Consider the following 7,123-nt stretch of genomic DNA (forward strand, 5'->3'; position numbering starts at 1 on the left):
AAAAAAAAAAAAAAGAAGGAAAATTACCATCTTGGTATCAAGCCTCCCGGCTCTTTCGTCTTCTTTGCTTGCTTTGTGTTTTACTGTAGTCAGTACATGGTTGTCTCTTTCCAAGCTCCAAGGCGACAACATTCCTTTACGGACCTTTTTTTTTTTTAATATAGATTTTTTATGAATATGTTTACTTTGTATTATATAATTTATTATTATTATTATTTTTTTTTTATGGGATGAAAAGAAATGCATTAAACAAGTACTGAATATACATCGACATCATCACCAGTGAAGACAGACATTTGTTATCGCAGCTTGCATGACCGTTTCCAACATCTCTCCCACCATCCCTCATTACCCCTCTCTCCTTTCCTCTCCTCTTCTAGATTAACATTCCACCATCACTATAAGCTCTTCATCATCCCTTCCCTCTGCACCAGATTACCCGATCCTCCCCTCTACCCCCTCTTCTTCCCCTCCTAATCGGTCCATCCCCTAGAGTTCCTCCTCGCTCTCTGCATATTCTCTCTCGCCTGAATAATTCCCCGACTCCTTTGATGAGGATATATCTATTGATGTGGATACTGAAAGTCGTTTAGCTCTGGTATGGGAGACCACATCAATGGGGCTCATACGTGATGGCAAACCGTTTCGTAGGAAAGCAATGACGGAAGGTCTCCTCGCTGCCTGGAATGCAAAACATGAAGTAATCATTTCCCCGCTGGCAGACCGTAAGTTTCTGGCTAGACGGCCCTGGTCTGTTGGTGGTAACCTCCTCCTCCTCCTAAAAAAATGGAACGTTAATCAGCAATGGAGCCTTGCCTTCTATGATTTTTGGATTCAAATCTATGATATTCCCTTGGAACTCAAGGAGGTGAGTATTATTCCCAGGATGGTTCGTTAAGGTTGGGGTGCCTGCAGGTAAAATCATTCTCATTGATGGAACCCAATTTAGAACAAAAATCAACTACGCTCGTGCTCGAGTGCGTTTTGATATCCGCAAACCTCTTGATAATACTATCCCGGTGAACCGAGACATTCAGGAAGAAACACCACTGTTAAAGTCAAATATGAGAAACTGCCAATCTTTTGTTATTTCTGCAGTCTAAACGATCATGAAGAGAAACGTTGCACAACCTATTTTGATGCAAGGGTCCGACATAGGAAGGCTCTTGGATGTTCAACGGTCTCTAACCGTAAAGCTCTTGGAGCCAAATCGGATTCTGAGATAAATGGGATAATACCAGATGAGCGTCTGATTCGCAAAGCCTCCATCATTTTCATTGAAGGGAGCAACTCCGATCAGAGAGTTCCATCGGTAACCTCACCTATTCTCGGTTCACCAGCTTCGATGAAGGTGAAACATAACACCGCTCTTCCCTACCAGACAAACATGCCAGGTGCAACAGGTGTACAGTACCTGCACCGCAGTACCAATAGTTGGCAGAAGCACGCGCAACGATGTGCCGACGATCCCCATTGCTTGTACATCTTCCAGAGCCCGCCACCATTTCCATGCGTAAACAGGGGACAACTAACCCACATCAGCAGATACTCTTGATTCATCTCGTGAAACTAGCATCACTCCATCCCACGTTGATTCGTACAGCACACCTCCCACCACAACACAACACAACACAACATGTGTCCCCAATCTTTTGAAACTCAGTTAAAGCTCCCCAACCATCCAAAAATATCTTCTAAAATGTCCTGAGCATTCGCATTCTGACGCTGTGATTTCCCGCTTACATCACATGGCGGATATTACCATCTCAACACCTCTCCTTGTACCCATAGTGGCTCCCAATTAAATCTCCTGCCACACCCTCCGCCCACAACAATAAAGCCCATGACATCCAAACTCTCACTCACCCCATCCAATGCTCTCCACAGACTAACCAAAAGGCTGAGCCCAGCTTCCCCACTCACTCTTTTCCACCCACATTGTCCCAGCAACACCCTTAACAACCCCCATTTGTCATGGCCCACCACAACCCTCATTCACCAATCATAGAACTCAATATCTCACACCAACTTTCACCATCCTCATGTTGGTGTATGATGTCTTGTATTCCGTTGCAGTTTAATCCAGGGAGTACTGGTGCAGCACCTAGACAGGCAGGACAGCGGTCCTGCTAGCCGGTTAGGGGGTCGTGGGGGTTGCAAGGGGGGCAGGAGGTCCCCCTGCATAGCAGGGGGTGTAGGGGGGCGCACCCCCCTGCTCGAATTTTTTATTTGAGGGCAATTGTAATTTAATCCGGATTAGGGTGGCAATTGTAGTTTAATCCGGATTAGGGTTTTTTCGCTATATATTTGTAGCGAGGGTTTCTTTCTCTGTAATGCAAGTAATACTGAGAGGTGTGAGGACGAGCGCTGTAACCCTATTAACCATTGATAGTGAAGCAGGATCTCATCTCACCGGGGACGTAGGCAACCTTGTCGAACCTCGTAAAATCCGTGTGCATTGTTTGTTTTGTTTTTCCATTATCTTCTGCATCGTTTTAGGGTTGCGTTTCTACAAATTGGTATCAGAGCTCTAGGTTTCCGTTTTCTATGGTTTACTATCACGATGGCAGGGAAGGGATCGAATGTCAAGTATGACATCGAGAGGTTTAATGGAAAGAACAATTTCACCCTCTGGCGTCAAAGGATGAAGGATCTTCTGATACAACAGGGTTTGGCAAAAACGTTGTTGGGGAAGTTGAAGAAACCTGCAAAAATTACTGACGAAGATTGGAAAGAGATGGAGGAAAAGGCGGTAAGTGCTATCCGATTAAATTTTTCTGATGATGCCCTACAATATGTTGTGGGTATCGAATCTGCACCGCGGTTGTGGGCAAAACTTGAAAGCATCTACATGACGAAGTCCTTGACGAACAAGTTGTTCGTGAAGAAGCAATTGTATTCTCTACAGATGGAGGAAGGTACGGATCTATTAGAGCATCTTAACATGTTCAATCAGATCGTAAGTAAACTTGCAAACCTGGAGGTTAAGATCGAGGACGAAGACAAGGCGTTACTATTGCTGTCGTCGCTCCCAGAATCATATGATCACCTAGTAACGACTCTCTTGTACAGGAAGGAGACCCTTGAGATGGATGAAGTCGCAGCTGCCCTCATGTCCAATGATACAAGGAAGAAGGCTAGTAGTACGAAATCTCTAGGAGAAGGTTTTTTCAGAGGTGACAAGGAGCAGGAAAGAGGGAGATCAAATCAGAAGGGATCTAGGAAGAGTCGATCGAAATCAAAAGGGGCAAAGACAAAGGTCTCTTGTTACTATTGCAAGTGGGAAGGTCATCTGAAGAGAGAGTGCTTGAAGAGGAAGGCGGACTTAAAGAAGAAAGGTGTAGATAAGGCATCTGAGGAAGCTAGCGTGGCTGACAGCTCAGATGGAGATGATGGAGATGTACTCTCTATATCATCAGGTAAGAATCAACCTTCTGATTCTTGGATTTTAGATCTGGATGTTCATATCACATGTGTCCACATAAGGATTGGTTTGATATATATCAACCATATAATGGTGGGTCTGTCCTAATGGGAAATGATGCCGTATGCAAGACCATTGGGATAGGCACTATCAAAATCAAGATGTTTGATGGGATAGTAAGAACCTTAGCAGATGTGAGACATGTGCCAGAATTAAGGAAAAACTTAATATCTTTGGGGGCACTTTACTCAAATGGCTGCAAGTACATAGCAGAAGGTGGAGTTCTCAAAGTTATTAAGGGTGTAATGGTTGTCATGAAGGGACAACTAGCAGGAAACCTATACAGACTCATAGGGAGCACAGTTATAGGTGGAGCATCTATGACTACAGATGCAGTATTTGATACAGATGATACCTATCTGTGGCACATGCGGTTAGGGCATATGGGAGAAAGAGGATTGATGGAGCTTCATAAAAGGAAAATGTTGAAGGGAGTAAAAACTTGTAAACTAAACTTCTGCAAGTATTGTGTGTTTGGAAAACAGTGCAAGATTAGTTTCAAAACTGTAAAACATAAGAGTAAAGGGGTGCTTGATTATGTACACAGCGATGTATGGGGTCCTTCAACAACAAAATCTAAAGGTGGGGCAGAATACTTCGTGACCTTTGTTGATGATTACTCAAGGAAAGTTTGGATCTACTTCATGAAGCATAAAAGTGAGGTGTTCACTAAATTTAAGGAATGAAAGGCTGAGGTAGAAAGGAAGACAGGAAAGAAAATTAAATACTTGAGAACAGATAATGGAGGAGAGTACACATACAAGCCGTTTCCAGAATTGTGTAAAGCTGAAGGGATTTCCAATACTCCTCTCAATACCCCTTAAGAGATTTCCACTAGTTGTTTCTTTTACCGACAAGAAACAAGTATTTACAATGTCTTAGTTCCGGGTCAAGTATAACCCACTCTTGATTCCAAGCAAGAACAACTCAATACACTCTTGAGTACCGGCAAGAGAACCGAAAGTAGAAAAATAAATGAAAATGTAAATTACAAGAGTTGAATAATGTTACCCATATAGAATAAAAACTCTTGTGTAAGTGTGTAAGTGTGCAAGTGGATGAATGCAACGAACGAGCATAGCAAAATGGTGTAGCTGAAAGGATGAACAGAACAGTTTTAGAAAGAGCTCGGAGTATGAGGCTGAATACAGGGTTGAGCAAGAGATTTTGGGCAGAAGCAGTGAACATGGCATGTTTCCTCATCAATAGGTCTCCATCAAAGGCAATTGATTGTAAAATTCCTGAAGAGGTATGGACAGGAAAACCAGTAGATTATTCTATTATAAAAATATTTGGTTGTCTAGCCTATGTGCATGTTGAGAGTGAGCAGCGTTCCAAGTTAGACTCAAAGTCTAAGCAATGTATCTTTCTTGGTTTTAAGAAAGGCGTAAAGGGATTCAAGTTGTGGGATCCAAGTTCACAGAGAGTTGTGGTTAGCAGAGACGTTGTGTTTGATGAGTCTCATATAGTGAAGTCAAATTACAATTCACAATCAGTTGATGAAAATAAAGAAGATTCTACTGTGCAGGTGGAGTTAGGTGAGTTAGAAACAACAAGAGAGAATGAGTCATCATGTGACTTACCCGGACAACAGGAAGTAGTAGAAGTTCCCTATATTGTGGCAAAGGATAAAGGGAAGCGTACTCACAAAGCACCTACGAGATACGGGTTTGAGGACATGGTTGCCTATGCCCTCACTGTAGGTACAGGTGATCCATCTTCCTACCATGATGCTTTGAGTGATGCACAACATGATAAATGGATGATAGCTATGATGGAGGAAATGGAATCTCTACAGAAGAACAAGACTTGGGAGATTGTGGAAAAACCCAAGGGAAGAAAGATCATTGGGTGTAAATGGGTCTTTCGTAAGAAAGATGCAGCATTTGAGAAAGAGCGTGAAAGGTATAAGGCCAGACTTGTAGCCAAGGGCTATGCACAGAAGGAGGGGATAGATTACAATGAAATATTTTCTCCGGTGGTAAAACACACTTCGATTAGGGTACTACTTGCTTTGGTGGCCATGTATGATTTAGAGCTTGAACAACTTGATGTGAAAACTGCATTTCTTCATGGTGACTTAGAGGAACAGATTTACATGGAGCAGCCTGAAGGTTTCAAGGTGCAAGGAAAGGAAGACCATGTTTGTCTGCTTAAGAGGTCGCTTTATGGCCTTAAGCAATCTCTTAGGCAGTGGTACAAGCGCTTTGATTCTCACATGATGAAGATTGGCTATACAATAAGTGAGTATGATAGTTGTGTTTATTATAAAGTGTCAAGTGATAATTCATTATTTTGTTGATGCTTTATGTTGATGACATGCTCATTGCTACAAAGAACAAACATGATATAGTCTCTTTGAAGTCTTTGTTGAGTGCTGAATTTGAGATGAAGGATCTTGGTGCCGCTAAGAAGATCCTTGGCATGGAAATCCTTAGAGATAGAAATGCAGGAAAACTTTGGGTAACTCAGAAGAGGTATATTGAAAAGGTGCTAGAGCGTTTCAATATGGAAAAGGCTAAGCCGGTTAGCACTCCGTTAACTGGCCACTTCAAGTTATCTGAAAGGGAATGCCCTACAACACATGAGGAGGTGGAACAGATGTCTCAAGTCCCTTATGCTAGCGCAGTTGGGAGTCTCATTTATGCTATGGTTTGTAGTAGGCCAGATTTGTCTCATGCAATCAGTGTTGTTAGCATATACATGAGTAATCCAGGGAAGGAGCATTGGAATGCAATTAAGTGGATCTTCAGATATTTGAACAAGACTAAAGATATAGGTGTTATGTTCAGTGGCAAGGGAAGTTCTACAGAATTAGCAGGTTATGTTGATTCTAACTATGTTGGTGATTTAGACAAGAGGAGGTCTACTACAGGGTATGTGTTTACATTGGCTGGTGGACCTATATCATGGAGGGCAATGCTTCAGTCTACAATTGCATTTTCCACTACAGAGGCAGAGTACATGGCAGCAGTTGAGGTTGCCAAGGAAGGAGTCTGGTTGGCTGGACCAGTTCGTGAGTTAGGGTTGGAGAAAGGAGGTACAGTGTTACACTGTGACAGTCAGAGTGCTATACATCTTGCAAAGAATCAGGTGTTTCATGCAAGGACAAAGCATATTGATGTGAGATTTCACAAGATCAGGGAGCTTGTGTCAGAAGGCAGTATTCACTTGAGAAAAATTCATACAGATCTCAATCCTGCAGATATGTTTACAAAGCCAATTACTACAGAGAAGTTCCAGTCCTGTTTGGACTTGATTAATATTACTCATTATTGAAGATGAGGGACGCACCAAACAGGTGTGGTTTTGTACCTCTAATGAGGTACAATGATGAAGACGTCTACAAGTTATCTTTACAAGAGGCTCGACAGAATTCAAGCCAAGGTGGAGATTGTTGGTGTATGATGTCTTGTATTCCGTCGCAGTTTAATCCAGGGAGTACTGGTGCAGCACCTAGACAGGCAGGACGGAGGTCCCGCTAGCCGGTTAGCGGGCCGTGGGGGTTGCAAGGGGGGCAGGAGGCCCCCCTGCATAGCAGGGGGTGTAGGGGGGCGCACCCCCCCGCTCGAATTTTTTATTTGAGGGCAATTGTAGTTTAATCCGGATTAGGGTTTTTTCGCTATATATTTGTAGCGA

The 7,123-nt window shown here is 42.9% G+C and overlaps 1 protein-coding gene across 1 annotated transcript in view; it reads left to right on the forward strand.

Annotated features, from left to right (window-relative positions):
• LOC122094770 (valine--tRNA ligase, chloroplastic/mitochondrial 2) overlaps positions 1 to 7,123 on the forward strand; it is a 163,315-nt gene that overhangs the window by 132,502 nt on the left and 23,690 nt on the right. The window lies entirely within an intron of this gene.

This window comes from Macadamia integrifolia, chromosome 12 (assembly GCF_013358625.1).
Source record: "Macadamia integrifolia cultivar HAES 741 chromosome 12, SCU_Mint_v3, whole genome shotgun sequence".
Taxonomy (NCBI): domain Eukaryota; kingdom Viridiplantae; phylum Streptophyta; class Magnoliopsida; order Proteales; family Proteaceae; genus Macadamia; species Macadamia integrifolia.